Source organism: Dromiciops gliroides, chromosome 3, assembly GCF_019393635.1.
Source record: "Dromiciops gliroides isolate mDroGli1 chromosome 3, mDroGli1.pri, whole genome shotgun sequence".
Taxonomy (NCBI): domain Eukaryota; kingdom Metazoa; phylum Chordata; class Mammalia; order Microbiotheria; family Microbiotheriidae; genus Dromiciops; species Dromiciops gliroides.
In genome coordinates this window covers 487,397,429-487,415,451 of record NC_057863.1, presented here as the reverse complement: position 1 = coordinate 487,415,451, position 18,023 = coordinate 487,397,429, and positions in this window count along the sequence as shown.

Here is an 18,023-nt window from a genome sequence, read left to right as displayed (position 1 = left end):
ATTTAGAATATGGGAGAATAATACTTCCAGACTTGATATTGTATTATGAAATCAAGACCATCTTGCGTTGGTTCAAAACTAGAGAGATGGATAAATAGAACAAAATACACATAGAAGAATAAAAGACAATGAAATTTAAGCTAGTTTAATACACAATCTAAAAAAATGTAAATCTCTATGAAAATAAACTCATACTATTAATATTAAAATGCAGATACATGGCATAAAAAAGAAACTCTTAGGTAGCATTTGAACTGACATTATTATTCATTATTACATAATTTCCATAAGTGCATTACTCAGGGGCGGCTAGGTGGCGCAGTGGATAAAGCACCGGCCCTGGATTCAGGAGTACCTGAGTTCAAATCCGGCCTCAGACACTTGACACTTACCAGCTGTGTGACCCTGGGCAAGTCACTTAACCCCCATTGCCCCATGTAAAAAAAAAATAAGTGCATTACTCATCAAGTGTTGGTACTGTTTTAATGTGGGAGCAATGGATCCAAAAGTCCTTCTCTCCAATTTTGATGGCATTTGGAGTTGTCAGCAGTACCTGGAAAGGACCTTCCCAAGCTGGCTGAGTCCTTCTAGTCTGATGAAAATTATTGATATATACACTGTCTCCTGGTTTCAAATTATGTAAGGAGAAGTCCAAGGGGCCAGCCTGTACTGCTGCCTTTGCCTGTCTCCTGGAGTTCACATAGCCTGGCTTGTAATTCCTGTATATAGGAAGCAACAGAGGTATCTCCCCCCAACAATGATGTATATACTGGGGAAAAAGGTTTTGCTTGGATGTGGGCATGGCCAAAAAGCCATGATAACAAGGCTTTTAAATTCTTTTATAGCTGAAAGATGCTGAGAACCCAGCTGTAAAGGTTCTGGGACAGAATTTTTGGTTAGAGATGTAAGAGGCTTAGTAATTTCACCAAAAAAGGGTATCCATTTTCTGCAATATACAGTTACTCCCAGAATAGCCCTCAGATGGTTCTTAGTAGAGGGAGCAGAGAGTTGTTGAATAGTCTGGACATGCTTAGGAGACATGAATTGAGTACCAGTGGCCAAAAAAAACCCCAAATATTCCACCTGAAGTAGACACCATTGTACTTTAAACTTAGAGACTTTATAGCCTCATTTGTGCAACTCTAATAACAAATGTCAGCTGTCTTCCTGGCAAATATCAGCATTAGGTTCAGCCAGGATTAAGTTATCTACATAGTGTACTAAAGTAGAACCTTTAAAGGTAATGGAGGCTAAACCCTGCTGCAAAATTTGAGAGAATAGTGTGGGACTGTCAACAAACCCTTGTGGGAGTCTGATCCAAGTCCACCATCTATTCTTCCAGGTAAAGGCAAACAAGTATTGGGAATCCTGATGTACTGGTATTGAAAAGAAAGTAGAACAGAGATCTACCACTGTTAAGCATGTTGCCTCACATGAGATTGAGGAAATGATAGTAGCAGGTTTGGGCACTATTGGATGTCTAGGTATAATGTAGGAGTTAATTGCTTGCAGATCTTGTACAAAATGGTAAACATGCTTGCCATCTGGCCCAAGTTTGGGCCTCTTAACAGGCAAAATGAGAGTATTACAAGGGAAATAATGGCATGGGACAATTATTCCTTGGTTTGTCAAAGCCTCAACTATAGGAGTAATTCCTTCAATGGCTTCCCTAGATAAGGTATATTGTGGAATGGATGGTGCTGGGCTATCTTTGGTCTTAATTGTAACAGGGACAGCAGATTTAAGTAGAGGAGAAATCCCATAGGGACTCAGAAATATTAGAAGGGATTTCAAATGTATCCCCCACTGTTTCCTGAGTGTCTGAGATAAATATTGGCAGTAAGTGGACAGTATCCTCTGGTATTTCCAGGGAGATGCCACCATCTGGAGAACAAGATATGGTTACTCTGAATTTACAAAGGAGGTCACGACCTAATAGATTTGCGCAAGAGTTAGGCATAAGTACAAATGAATGTTCTACTGTTAATGGGCCCAAAGACACTATGGGGTTAATTTTGCAACTGTTTGAGCTTTCCCTAAGACTCCAACTACATTTAGAGATCCAATAGATGTACATTCAGGGTCAACTTTGCTCACTAGGACTGATCTTGAGGCTCCTGTATCTAATTAACAATCATAATAAGTATTCCAAACCTTAAGGGTTACAGGGTTCATTAGTTTGGGGAGGTGGATGGACTGGCAGAAAAGGGCTAAAAATCTCAGGGTCTGGAAAGGTAAAGTCTTCAGATTCCACCATTCTTTCCCCTCCCCTACCCCATCAGTCCTCTATATCTCTCTGATCTGTACCTCTTTGAGAGGGCTTGTAACTGTTCTCATTTTGCTCCTCTATATCTCTCTGAAAAGGCCCATACTTGTTTTGGCTCCACCTCTCTGTATGCCCCCCCCCCGAAAAGATCTATTTCTATTTCGATTCTGCCTCTCTGTAGGTCTCTGAGAGAAACTATACCTGTTTAGTTTCATTTCCTTTTGCAAAGTCCTACAGTACCATATTATGTGCCTCTGTCTACTCAGTAAGAGCAAAATCTAGGGGGTTGATAGTGATTCTCAACTGCCTGGCCTTGCTGCCTTGTGGTTTCCTGTACTGGAGTTAGAATGCCCTGTCTGTTCTTTTATTCCCTCTCATTTCCTTCATAAATATATGCTGCTATTTCTTTAATTCTGTCAGTACTCAGGGCATTCCAAACTGGACACTGCCTTTCAAAATATTTCCATATATCTGGCAAGGACTGGTACACAAAATGGGAACAAATAAAATGGCCATCCCTAGCATCTAATGGGTCTAGTCTAGCATATTGTTTGGCAGTCTTAGTCTGTCATAGAATCTATTAGGTCTTTCATTAGGTTCTTGAAATGTATCTATAAATTTTTGCCAGTTATCAGTGCTATAAGCAGAGGATTCCATTGCCTTCAACAAAGTTTCTCTTGCTTCCCACAACTTATCAAAATGCTTAGGGATACTGGGGTCCTAGTTAGGGTCTTCTAAAGGCCATCCAATAGCACCTTTTCCTGATGTTTCTAAGGAGTTTGCTGGGGCTATTATTTCAGCTCTTTCCCCTGGGGATAATATCATTTCCATGAGATCATTAATATAATTCCAAGGTGACTGATATCCTCTGAAAATTGTCCTAAACTGGCTGATAACTGCTGTGGGGTCCTCATCAAATTTAGGAGTTTTTTGTTTCCATGAACTCAAATCTTTGGGCCCAAAAGCTGTGTATTGTCTGAGCTTTTGTATAGCACCTTTTTGACCATGGGTAAGGATCTCTTGAAGGGGAAGAATTTTGATCTTCTCTATCTTCTCTACAGGTGAATCTTCCCTTTTTTTCTTTGTTCTTTTTTTGTTTGGCATGGAGGAAATAGAGGGAGGGGAAATAGGAGTTGGGTCCTTTAAATGTGAATTTTCTCAATTTTTCTTCTTCATTTCTTTGTTTTGCATAGCGGAAATAGAGGGAGAGGGAATAAGAGTTGGGTTATTTGGTATTTTAGTCTGAAAGGCCTTGCATTCAAGCTTGGGCTTGATTTCCCTCTCTTTCAATTCATTACTCGCTATATTCCAGAGGTCCCAATAAGTTAAATCTTTGGGGGAATTTAAGTACTGGATCAATTGCAGATTTTTCAATGTTAAGGGATCAAAAAAATCGATTCTCTAACTATTGGTTCTCTAGTAATCTAAAATATTTTTATGCCACGTAAAATGCAGTTTGATAAGCTCTGCTTTTATCAGTAGCTTATAAGAATCCCATGATGTGGGTATGCTTTCTAGGGGAAATCCCTCTTTTATATGGTAGGTTTCAATATTTTTAGTCCCCTTTATGTAATTCAAAAATCTTATCACTATAACACAAAGAAAAGTAAAAATAAAAATAAAAATAGGAATAGAATATTCAAATTCATACAGACCAAGTGTAACCATGATCTGAATCCTGCCCTGGGTGAGTAGCCGGACCAAAGTACTCAAGAGGCTAAGAAGATCAATTTAAAAATATAAAGGGACAGGCATGTGGGAAAAGGAGGCTAAAATTAGAAGCAGAGTACTTTGGAGATACTTAGGTACCTAGCAGGTAATTGAAGATTTGAAGGGACAGGCACATAAGGAAAGAGTTTCTTACCCAATTTGAAGATCAGAAAATTGGGGGGGGGGAGGGGGTGTTCAGCACTCCTAGCTGACTCGCCAAACTGTGATGTTTAAAATCTAATGTGTGATCACCTTTGCTGCCCCATCCCCCCTGTGTGGGGAGAGCTAGCTAAGTTTACTGATAAATTTGGCAACAATTTAGGCTTTTAAGCATTTATTTAAGTATATTAGGTGTTAGCAAAGAGAGAGAAAGAAAGCCACCTTCACCTATCTATCAATGCTTCTAAAGAGAATACATGAAGTACTGAAAGTTAGGAGATCTGTCTACCCTGCATGCTTCTGCTGCCATATGCCGGTTCTGAACAAAAAAGGATGATCCTCAGTCTGTTCCAGTGGAGGCTTCCTGTGGGACTGGAAAAGGTGTGGTTCATACACACAGCCCCAAGCTAATTGGCTGGTCCATTGATTGCCATCAATTACAGGTGGTCTATGAATAGACATAATTCCAGGACATCAGGCAGCTTCCAGATGCTAGTCAAATGCTTTCTTTTCAGGGGGGAAGGGGGGGTGTGTGACACCTTGGTTCTCACAGTGTCTTTCTCAGTTGGGGGTGGCACCTTGATTCTCACAGAACTATGTACCAAGTCTTGCATCCTGAAACTTTTTAGATTTAAATTATATATAACTAGTTCAGAGTGGCATATTTAGAAAGGCCTGGGTTCAGGTTGAGCTTCCAATATACATTGGGTATGTGGTCCAGGGTGAATTACTTAACCTCTAAGTTCTCTAAACCAATGGTTTTAAACTCAAATAGAAATAAGTGCCACTAAATCACACATAGGAAGAATCTAGGTGTCTCAGTGAATAGATTTCCAGCCTTGGAATCAGGCAGACTTGAGTTCAAATTTGACCTCAGACACTTGCTAGCTATGAGACTTTGAGCAAGTCACTTAACAATCAGTTTGCCTCAGTTTTCTCATCTATAAAATGAAGTGGAGAAGGAAATGTCCAACTTTGTCAGTATCTCTACCACAAAAACCCCAAATGGGGTCATGAATAGTCAGACACAATTAATAGATAAAAAACAAAATTTAAATATAATGTTATATGTTTTATTGTATTTTTAATTAAAATTTTTCAGTTACATTTTAATCTTGTTTGAGCCACACTTGCAAGTGTTGTAAGCCACATGCAGCCCGTGGGTCATGTGTTTAATGTATTTTTGTTTGTTTGTTTGTTTGTTTTGTGGGGCAGTGAGGATTAAGTGACTTGCGGGGGGTCATAGAGCTAGTAAGTATCAAGTATCTGAGGCCAGATTTGAACTCAGGTCCTCCTGAATCCAGGGCTGGTGCTTTATCCACTGTGCCACCTAGCTTCCCCCTAATGTATTTTTTCTAGGCAAATCACTAAAACTATGGGTTTCAGAGGTGTTGACTTGTATTGTTCAAGGGAAATTTTCTCAGTTGGTTCCCTATAGGAGTTAAATTGCAGTTCCATTCCCTATCACTAAATTATGTATATTCAGTGTCCATCAAGCCATAACAAAATGCCAATATTCACCTAATTCAGATACAATATAGAAGAAGTTTAAATTACACAGAAATAAGACTGTTGTAAATTTCAATGACGGTGAGGACAGAGCTTTGGGATTGAAGTCAGGAAGACCTGACTTAACATCCTTCTTCAGAAACTTATTAGCTATGTGACTCTGTACAAGTAACTTAACCTTTCAGGCCTGGTTTTCTCATGTGTATAATGAGAGTATCTGAATCAGTGCTTCTAAAAGTCCTTTATAATTCTAAATATGTGATCCTATAACCTCACAAATTAGGCCTTAATAAAAAATAGAATCTTGAATTAACAACTGGAAAGAAATTTATAGGTCATTGAGTCCAACCTCCTCATTTTATAGATACGTAAACTAAGGCCCAGAGGAATGAAGTGACTTGACAAGTAATAAGTTGTGAAAGTGGAGTCACAACCTATACCTTTTGACAACACATACAGTGTCCTTCCCACTGAACCACATTGCCATACAAACACATACATACTTAAATACAAATTCATACAGATGGCTTGAAGGCTAGAAATGACTGTCAATTTTGATCTCTGTTATAAATCCTTATACATTCTAGGTAACTCACTTAGAACTATACTCTTATCTCACAATTTGTAAGCATTATTCACAAATTTGGGGATTTGGTTTCCCATCATGCAATAAATATAAAACAACAAGTTATATGTGTGTTAAAAATATTATTAGAGACAAGTATGACAATAGGATAATTAACAAACTTATATCAAGGAGGTATGTAGAAAAGCTGAGTCAGCTCTCTATGTGTAGTCAGCTGATTGACTCATCAGAGATATGATTAGAATTGGTTTTTTAAAGGCTGAATGATAATGAGGAAAAGAAGGATATAACATGCAAGTAAAGTAATTTAACTCAGAATTGAAAGTATTAAAAATGCAAAATAGACAACAGAAATGACATTAAACTGACTGATAATTGTATCCAGAAGTTTAACCAATGTAAAATGATTACCACAATAAGGAAACCAAAAAGAGCCCAGAAAATGCTTAGTTAGTCAACATATGACTTATTTACCAAATGGAGATAGTTGTCAAAGGCAGCATTCAGTTAGAACATAAACTAATTTGTAAACTCTTGTGCAGAAGAATGATGGATGATTAGGTGCACTATTGTTTTATAAAGTAGGAAGAACCTGTGGAGGAAAAACACAATTTAAAGAAATCTTGGCAAGATATCCAACTAAACAAGGTCATACCAAGGACATCCATGGATGAAAAAATAGAATGAAAAATTCAAACAAAAGCAATATTGGAAAAGATTTGTGAAAAACTTTTTTTTTTGTGGGGCAATGAGGGTTAAGTGACTTGCCCAGGGTCACACAGCTAGTAAATGCCAAGTGTCTGAGGCCAGATTTGAACTTAGATCCTCCTAAATCCAGCACAATGGAATTACAATGTTTGGATATAAAAAACTTCAGGTCATAGAAAAAATGTAAGGGACTTTTCATTCATTTAGTTCAACTCTCTCAATTTATAGAACACAGAGGCCCAGAGGGGTTAAATGATTTGCCTTCAGCAACACAGTAGGAAGGAATAAAATAAAGGAAAGAGGGATAAATGAAAATGCTGATATGCACCAAACTAAAGGCTCATGCTTTGGTTATCTGGCTGAGTCATTTATTGGGAATAACTAGTTTCTTGAAGGTAAAGGAAAAATGAAGTATTACTGCAATTTTATTTATTTTTAACCAAAGAAATGACAGCCCAGCCACCATGTGAGATCTTCTATAGTTACCATTGATAGTCAATATTTTCATGTTTGACCTTATTGGAGGTAGTTGGGATGACCTATGAAGTAGCCAGTTTTTGAAATATTGCACTCCTACACAACCATTTGAGAGCACTTTACCCCTTCTCAAGGCAATGGTTTTCAGCACATCATTGTTTAAGTCCAGAGAAAGAAAGCCTAATAGCTTTGCAGTGACATTTGAAGGCAGCTGCAAGGGTTCCCTGGAAGACCAGTAATAGGCCCTGACACTGCTCTGAGTCAGCCTCAGGGAAAATAAAAAAAGTATCCAGGAGGTACATGGACCACACATGTGGGGTGATTATACTTAAGCTAAATTCCTTTCTCTGTCTAGTTTAAATGCTCTAGTGTTTCAATTTCATTCTTATGTGAGGGGGTCAGGTTAGGGAAATGGCTCTCTCTCCTTAGGATGGGTACTATCATACGTACTATGGTTCCTGGCTCTCTTGATTAGATAAATCACTTATTCTTAGCATCAAAAAGTAGTTTTTATTTTCCTAAGGGATGTGGGGAAGAAGCAGGGGGGCAAAGAGAGGGTTGGAATGGGCAGTGATCTAACAAAGGATCTTAGGAGACAGTGAATGATTGATTCACTTTGGTTTCTTTCTTTACCTGTCACATGTTCTTGTGAATCACCACAAAACCAAAATTAGTTAAATGACCATAGAAACAGACCAAGTTAGAACTTATTTTTTTAAAATGTAAACTCAAACTCTTTTGGGGGTTTTAAATATTGAGGTGAATTCTCTTGGCAACAAAATATGTGAAGCCAGGTGAGATATGATTCAACGAACATCTTGTAGATGGAATGGAGACTAAATTACTACTGAGATAGTATAAACAAATACAAGTCAGCTGGTCTAGGATTGTTTATCTTTAAAATGTTTTTAGATTAAGGAAAATAAGAATGTCCAGCTGAAGAATGAATAATCCTGCCAACAACTTTTAAAAAGTCACTGGATTTCTCAGGGCCCAAGTTTACTCATCATAGAATGAAGGACTCGATGACTTCTAAAGTACTTTCCAATTATAAATCTTTAATACACTGATCCAATGAAATGGCTGTAATCTTTTTTTAAATAGTGTTTTATTTTTTCCAATTCATGTAAGGATAGTTTTCAATATTCATTTTTGTAAAATTTGGAGTTCCAAATTTTTCTCCCTCTATACCTTCTACCCTCTCCAATATAGCAAGCAATCTGATATGTTATACAGTACAATCATACTGAATATATTTCTGCATTTTATATATTGTGAGAGAAGAATCAGAACAAAAGGGGAAAACCACAAGAAAGAAGAAACAAACAAAAGGACCCAACAACAAAATGAAAATATATGCTTCGATCTGCATTCAGACTCCATAGTTCTCTTTCTATTTGTGGAGAATATTTTCCATCATGAGTCTTTTGGAATTGTCTTAGATCATTTCATTACTTAGAAGAACTAAGTCTATCACTGGTGATCATCACACAATGTTGATGATATTATGTATAATGTCCTCCTGGTTCTGCTCACTTCACTTAGCATTAGTTCATGTAAGTCTTTTCAGGTTTTTCTAAAATCTACCTGCTCATCATTTTACCACAGTTTGTTCAGCCATTCCCCAATGAATGGGCATTACCTCAATTTCCAATTCTTTGCCAGCAAACTGAGATTTTCTCTTTGGAATTTCCACCCATTATTCCCAGTTCTGCCCTTTGGCGACAGACAGAAACTCTTATCCTCATTACACATAGCAGCTTTTCAAAACCTCATCTTCCCCAAAGTCTTCTCCTGGATAAAAAATCTAGGCAAACAATTACTAGAAGATCAATGATTTAGATTTCTAAGGGATTTCAGCAATCATCAAATCTCATTCCTCATTTTAGAGATGAGAAAACTGAAGTCTAAAGCCTTTAATTCATGTGGCATATTTTTAAGCCACTTGATCATCCTAGTTGACCTTTTTTTAAATAGTTGTCTGGCTCAGCAATATATCCTTTTTAAGACTTGGCTTACAGAATTGAATTCAAGGTTTTCCCAGGGAAGAATAAAAGAATTATCACCTCTATAGTCCTAGAAACTATGCCTCTCTTAATGTAGCTTTTTGCTTTGGCTTTTTCAGATGCTATATAACAAAATTTTATATAATGTTTCAGTCTACTGAAGCTCCTGGGTATTTCTTTGGATAAACTAAAGTCTGGTTATACCATTGCCACCTTTGTAATGTGGAAGATGTTTCTTTACATTCAAATTTAAGGTATTTATATTTATCCCAATTAAATATCAACTTTTTAGACCCATCCCAAAGTTTTTAAAGTGTCAAAATCTTTTTGAATACTGCCTCTATCATCCAAGATTTGCTTGTGTTTTTATAATTCTGCATTCTATAAAGATGGTCTTTATTCCTAGGTGGCACAATGGATAGAAGGCTGGACTTTGAATCTGGAAGACCTGGGTTAAAATACTTCCTAAGTTATTTACTAGGTATTTGACTGGGGCAAGTCATGTAACCTCTCTCAAATTCAGTTTCTTCATCTGTAAAATGAGGAGAATAATAGTACCTACCCCCAAGGATTGTTGTGAGGGTCATATTTGATAACATATTTCAAGCACTTTGCCAACCTTAAAACACTATATAAATGTTAGCTATTTCCCCCTTTATCCAAATAATTGACAAAAACATTAATGAGTACCATTCCAAATACATCTCCCTGGGACCCATCAAATCTTAGAAAAGCTTAGGTGATGGTTCCTATCTATCCTAAATTCATTCTAGTTTAACTTAAAACAGACACCAACATTACAGTGAGGGGCAGTACTATTTTATCCTGGCTTTAGACTCAACTTTTTCAATGGAGCAACCCTGTACCAGTGAACCCTAAAGGGAATCTCAGCAATTTAAGTGTACAGATATATTACAGATTGAAGAAAAAAATCACTAATGGTGGGCTAAGGTTGAGTTACAAGACCTATCCCTCTTTTTGCCTTGTGGTTTGTTTTTCTTTCAATATGGTCATTCCTGGGCATTAAATGACTTGCTTCTATCTACCTAAACAACAACAACAGCAACAACGACAACAAAAGAAAACAAAACCATAAAAACAAACAAACCACTTTCTTTCTATACTACACAGCAAAATTAAAAAATCATTTCCCCTCCCTGAAGCTTTTTCTGATTCAGCATATCTGGTTCCAACTGTTCACTGCCTCCTCTATGACTGATAGTCTATTTCTATTAATGTATGTTTATATGTGTAGATGTAGAAACATGGGGAGGATGGGGAATAAGCAGATTGGGACTCATGTAGATAGGTCACGAATGTTTGTAGTAGCATTTATTCATCCATCTTCCCTCACTCTGGATTGTAAACTTCTCAACGGTAGAGATAATCTCTTTGTCATCCATTTTTGCACTTAATAGAGCTGGATGTAGTAATTCAGAATGTTGATTGAGGATAATAAACTTTCTACATCAGGTCCTCTGGTTCCAGTATATCATAATCTCTAATCATTATTTCAAGTTTGTAGTAGTTTTAGTATTATTGGCCAATAGAGCGAAAACATTTAGAATAAATATGATATAATTCTGTTTTATGGCAGACCTATGGTTGTATTGATGTAGGAAGTTCTTGATTAGAGAATCTTCCCCCAATGAAAATCACTTATTTATTTGCAACATATGGTTTTAGAGAATTAATTGAAATGTTAGAAAGTTAAGTGATTTGTCCATGGTCACTCACATCGCAGGGTAGGATTTGGGGTTAGAGGACCTGTATTTGAATCTAGGATATGCAAAGTATGATCTGCATTGATCTTGGGCAATTTATTTAAGCCCTATGGGTCTCAGTTTCCTTTTCTGTGAAGTGAGGTGGTTGGACTTAATGGCTTCTAAGTTTTTTTGTTTCCCCCCCCCCAGGTGTAATTTTATGATTCTATGAGTCAGAAGCAGGATCTAAATCTTGGTCTCGCTGAGATCAATTCAATTTTAAATGAATAAATACCTATACAGCACCTACTATGAGCCAGGCACTGTGCTAAGTGCCTAGGATATAAAAAGAGGCAAAAGACAGTCCCTGTCATCAAGGAGTTTATAATCTCATGGATTTTGAGACTAGCTCTCTATCCACTCTGCCATGATGCCTATTTATTATTATGAGATATACTCTATATGTATTCATATAGAATATAGATCTATAAAGGTTTGGTATCTGTACATATATAAATATGAATATGTATGATATTCTGTAGCCTCTCATACTAATTCAGAAGTTAGTTAATTTCACTTTTCCCTTCTCTAAACATGTGAAATGGTGAAACTATCATTTGACTTGATTCCAGAACTCTTCTTTCTTTTAATTTAAATAGTGTTTATTTCATGTAGATAAGAAAGGAAATTTATGGCTTAAATGTATATGAGGTATGGAAATGGACAAAATCTATTCCATTTAGCACAAAAGTTCGAGAAATAAAAATTAGATAGAAAGCCCTACAGAATGTTGGCATCATTTTTTTAAACATATTATGATAACAGGAAAAAAGTGCGAGAAAAATTGCTTTTTCAGGAGAATTAGGCAAAAAAGTGTCTTCTCCCAACTTTCCTTGGACCAGTTGGACTTTTTTGTGTATATTTTGCCCTAATTCTCACTTGATATCTGTCTTTCATTTCCAATTAAATGTCTCCTTTTTCTTAAATTAGAATTCAGTAACCAAGAGCACAGAAGAATTTGCTTACTCTAAGGAAGGCACACATTTTTCCAGATTATAATTATTATAATGCTTATCATAGAATCACAGATTCTGAAGCTTGGAAGGGACCTTAAAGGTCATGTAGTCCTAACTCCAACCTACTGCAATGATACCCTGCACAATATCCCTAACAGATGTTCAAATACACTCAGTTTGAACATTAGGAGGGATGGGGAATCTGCCTTTTGATAGGACCACAGGATTTTAGAACAGGAAAGTACCCTGGTGGTCTTGCTTGCCGTGTTATGTATTAAGCCATATTTAATTATATTTGATGCAAGGAAGTAGATATCTCCTCCTGTTAAATGTAAGGAAAAAGAGACTCTGTGAAGTCTTGCCCCAAGTCCATAAAGGAAGAAAGTGGCAGAGCTGGGATTAAAATCCAGACAGGCATAGTATAATGCATAGGGCACTGAACTGGAAGTCAGGAAGACCTGAATTCACATCTTAGCTCTAATACTTGCTGGCTGTATGAAGTTGAGCAATTCACTTAATATCTTGGTGACTTAGTGTTCTTATTAGTAAAAAAAAAAAAGGAGTATAGACTTGAGGGCCTTTTTGATGACTGAATCATCCTTTTATCTTTAAGTTTAGAGACTCCAAATCCAGTGCTTGATTGACTACACCAGATGACGTGGTATTATACATTCATACATTATATACATATGCATGTATATGTGTATAAACATATATAGAAATACATGTGTGTAATGCATATTTACATGTGTGCATGTGCATGTGAGAGAGATTTCATTGTTATAGTCAATTCCCAGTGTGGGGATTGCCTCTAATAATGCCAGTTGTCTTCTGATTTGTAACTAAAATGTTGCCTGGGGGCACTATCAGGTAAGGTGTTTTGTTCAGGGTCATATAACCAGTATGTATTTGCATCTGTATTTGAACCTATGTCTTACTGACTCCAAAGTCAACTTTCTAGCAACTACACTTTTGCTTCTTAACATATATCAAATAAATATTTAATGAGAATTCTATATCCTTGCAATGTAGTAGAATAAGTTACTGGATCTAAACACAACTGGGATTAGGGAAAAGGCTGTTCAATGAGCATAAGTAAAACTAAACCAGGGACAGCTAGGTGGGACAGTAGATAAAGCACCAACCCTAGATTCAGGAGTACCTGAGTTCATATCTGACCTCAAACACTTGACATTAGCTGTGTGACCCTGGGCAAATCACTTAACAATCATTGTCCCACAAAAACAAAACAAAAAAATCTTCTAGAAAAACAACCTAATTTCTTTAAGATGGCATTTTATTATGGTATATAATCATGATGGAATACCACTGTGCTATAATAAATGGCAAGTTTTTTGAATTCTGAAAAACATATAGTCTTGCAGGAAATAATGAAGAGCAAAATGAGCAAAAGCAAGAGAATATTGTATACAATAATAGCAATATTATTTTAAGAACAAGTTTGAGTGAATAAGTCATTTTGACTAGAGTAAATACTGAAATGAACTACAAAGGACCTGTGGAAGAAGACACTAAATGCATCCAGAGAAAGAGCTGATAAATGGAAGTATGTATAGAATGATTTTACATACATATGCAAGTATATATCTATATCTATATCTATTTCTATATCTATCTATATATATATCTCACACGCATATTGTGTCTAATGTTAGCCATCTTTAAGGTATGCAGAGGGTGGGGGAAAATGGAAAAAAGAAAGCTACGTGATAACTTTATTATATATTTAAACAGAATAACAAGCTCTACATAATAGATTGCAGTTTCATGTGCAATCATCTTTTTAAACATTCTACTGTTATGGAAATGATTGTTTTCTTTCATAAATTAAAAATAAATAATATCTTTTAAAGGATGGAATTGCAAAGTCAGGTTAGTTGAATTTAGGCTGATACAAATGATTAATTACATTCATTGATTACTCCAGAAAATATCTCTCAATTACCAATCTGTAATACTGTCCTAAATTCTTTGTGAGGAAACAGGCTAAATCAGATGATTATTTGATGTTTACTATTCATATGACTGTGGTCAAACAAATTGACTTTTCTGAGTCAGTCTCTTCATGAGAAAATGAGACAGTTGGACCTGGATTCTCCAAGTTCTCTTCCACTTCTCAATTTATGATCCTTTAATGGACTACTAGAAAAATGAAAAGAATCTGAGACATAAGTCTTGATGATTGACACGCCATAATCCTAAGAAAACTTATTGACATTCTGTTCTTTATTTCTTGAGCTATAAAATTGGGATAACATTTGTACAAATATAGTGCTTATGCTAGTTCATCAGACATTGTGTTTTAATTGCTATCTCCCCCAAATTAATTGATATCCCATGGATGTTAAAAGTAAGCAAGGATTATCCCCATCATTTTAAATAGGTTCCCTAAAGGAAAAATTTTGGGAGTACATGGACAATAATCATACAGAATGGTGCATGGATGTGTCATGATCTGTGTAATTATAAGGACTATTCACATGGATGAGATCACAACACTATTATGGTATCTGAGTATATGACAGCTCATTATCCTATAGGTCTGTTTGTTTTACATTAAGGATAGGGAGAATTTGTTGAGATTCTTAAGAGTGATCTTCAGTATACATGGAATGGCTGATGAAAGGTTAATATATCCCCAAACCCACGCAATGTTGAGCTACCTTCCAAAATGCTTACTTTTTGGGGAAATGCTAATACCAGGAAAGATAGAGAAACAAAAGAGAAAGATCATAGAGTCCAACAACAGGACATGGGCTGTGAATGAAGTCATTCCTTATCTATATAGGTGATTCAAGCTATATATGCGATTTAAGACAAGTTACAAATGTTTGGATCAACATGTCCTCTTATACAGCAAAGCATCCTCCCATACAAGTTTGTGTTAGGATATACCAATCGGTATAAAGGTCAGATACAAAAAATAGCTACTCTGGAGTTGCTAAGGACCAATCAAAACTGTTAAAATAAGATGTAAAGCAACAAGATTGACCTGATTAAGATATCTCAAATCTATCAAATAGCCTAAAGATGTCACAACTATGGAATAGTTTGCCTATAGATGGCACTTCAATATTGTAAGGGACTAAATTCTAGCTAGTCTGTCTAAAATATCTAATGAAATGGGTCACCATAAAATTATAAGCTTTAGCAAGAGTTAGACTTTTAAGCATTTATTAAGGAGAATAAGATTTGGTGAAGAAAGAGAGAAAGGCCTAGATTCATTTATCTATTAAAGGGAGAGCTCTGTAATGATTGGAATAACGCACCTGCTGGAGACTTACTGTAGAAGAGTTCTGCCCATGAAGCGAAGGTCTTTGAGGGCAAGAACAGGAGTCTTTTCTTTGGCGTCAGGAACGTGACGCGGGCTAGTGGGGAGGAGAAGGAAGAGACTGAGGCTTTTTCCTGAGGACGCTGGTTGGAGAGGGGAGCTAGAAATGTGTTCTCCCTTGTAATAGATAGGAATCTAGGCCTTTCGCCTCTCTTTACAAATTCTTGTTCTCCTTAATAAATGCTTAAAAGTCTAACTCTTGCTAAAGCTTATAATTTATTGGTGACCACTCATTGGATATTTTAGACAGACTAGCTAGAATTTTAGCCCTGAACAGCGCATTTCTCACTCCACTCTCCACCAGAGTCCTCATGAAAGAGACAGTGTCAGCCTCACCCCCTCTTCCTCCCACAAGCAAATGTCACTTCCTGATGCCAAAGAAAAGCCACATGGCCTTGCCCTCAGAGGCCTTCTCCTCATGGTGGAGCTTTCCTACAGTAAGTCTCCAGCAGGTGGCATCATTCCAATCGTTACAATATCCATAGATGTGTTTTCTACTTCCACGATTTTATATATGATATTGCAATTTTGTATGTTTTGGGTTGTATCACTTAGCAAAGATGATTTGGGGACCAATAGATGAGAAGACACAGCTATATATTTGCTTATTGAAGAAATATCTAACTGCGTTTATAATACTTTAATCTTGGGGACAATATGAATATAAATATCCCTTCTTCCTGAGGATCAAGGTCTTTGGGTCCTCTACCTGAGACTGGCTTTAATAGTGAGACAGAATCCCTTTCTCAACAAACCTATTTTCTTTGGCTTGGAGACTTCCATTTTTTCTTTGTCTAAAATCAGGACTTAGAAATGTTCATGACAGAGGCAAGGAAATGAGATTGAATTTGGAAATATGCAAGGATGTTTAAAAAAATAAAGAGCCAACAAGAAACCACAACCTGCCTTTGAGCTACATAAACAAAGGCATCATGTCACAGACTGAGGAAGTGGTAGTTTTTGTCTAAGATTGCACAAAAGAAACCACTACTGGAATCTCTTTGGCCATAATTCTCCAAAATCAATCTAGCAATGAGAAGTTTTGTGAGGGAAAGGAGGAGAAGAACTTTATGGAAATGGAAGTTAGACAGATCATGAAAAAAGTCAGTTGGGATGTCTTACTTCAATTCTATTCCATTTTTGGACACTCTTTCCTGGGCAGAAGAGGACAAAAAATGCTGAACTCACAGCAAAGATTAACAGAGGTAGAGGATGGAGCGAAATACATATTAATCCAGAATTCCTGGGGATGAATGCTGGCTAACACAGGATAGGAAAGATATATTAAAAGTATATTTAACCCCTCAAAGGAATTTCAAAGGAGTGTGTACAACACATATACACCATATACATATACACACATACAATATACTACACATATGTACATATATACGCATACACACATGCATCATACAACTATACATATATAAAGAGAGAGGAGGAGGAGCAAGAAAAGATGCATGTGGTGTAAGTAGGATATATTAAAGCTAAAGGAAAAGAAAGGTAAACCTAAGGATGTAATTCATAAGCCTATATGTCTAGGCTATAGCAATTATTAACCCAACATGTGTAAATTTAAAATATTTTAAATAATGTCATTGTAATTAATTTCTTTTGTAATATGATGTATTTTAATTTATATACTTATAAGTATTATTCTAAGAAGACTTTACTAGATTGACAAAGGAATCCATGACCTCCCAAAAGGTTAATGACCCGTTGCCTAGAGCATAATCTTCCAAAAGAAGAGGTAGAAGCATCACGATCTGAGTCATTTGAAATTATTCTAGACAAAAAGCTGGCAAAAACAGCCAGGGGAACACTCCTGCATTGGCAGGAAGATGGACCAACTGACCTAATTCCTGTGACTTTGCCTTTGACATTATAGTGAACACCACAATCATTATTTTTAAAGCACATGTGACAGTTACATCATTTTTCCATGTGGCTAAGAACTCAGTGTACACCATTGTGGTCTGTGCTCTGTAGATGAGGTAGTTTAATGAAATACATTATGAGTTACTGACTTTGGGGATCCTTGAAGCATTCCATGCATTGGACATTTCTGAATCTCATGTCTTTGTTTCTTCTAAAATTCTTGTTTGAAGGGAAAGGTCTTATGAAAGATGTAGAACCTAGACCAAAACTGTACATAGGACTTGGTAAGAATGACTACTCTTCTAGGTTTCCTGTTGTGTTGCTTTAGGTCACAGAGTAACACGTGGAATACTGGAAACTGTAGATCAGAGTTTTATAATTGACAAGGGGTTAAATTTCTCCTTTGTGCTGTAGAAACCCTGGGCACAACAGAACAAGATAGGGATTTTCAGAAAATGTGGGTAGCAGGTCATTTTTGACCACTTATACTGACTTCTGGAAACATAGTCATTGGACAAAAACACAAGTTTTATTTCTTAGCAATATCATAGGATGAAAGGAAAGGATTCTAATGGTAAACAGCCTCTCACCTATATCAACAAATGTGTTCGCAAGAAGGAAAAATGTTCTCCTTTGATTCCATGTTTTTTTTT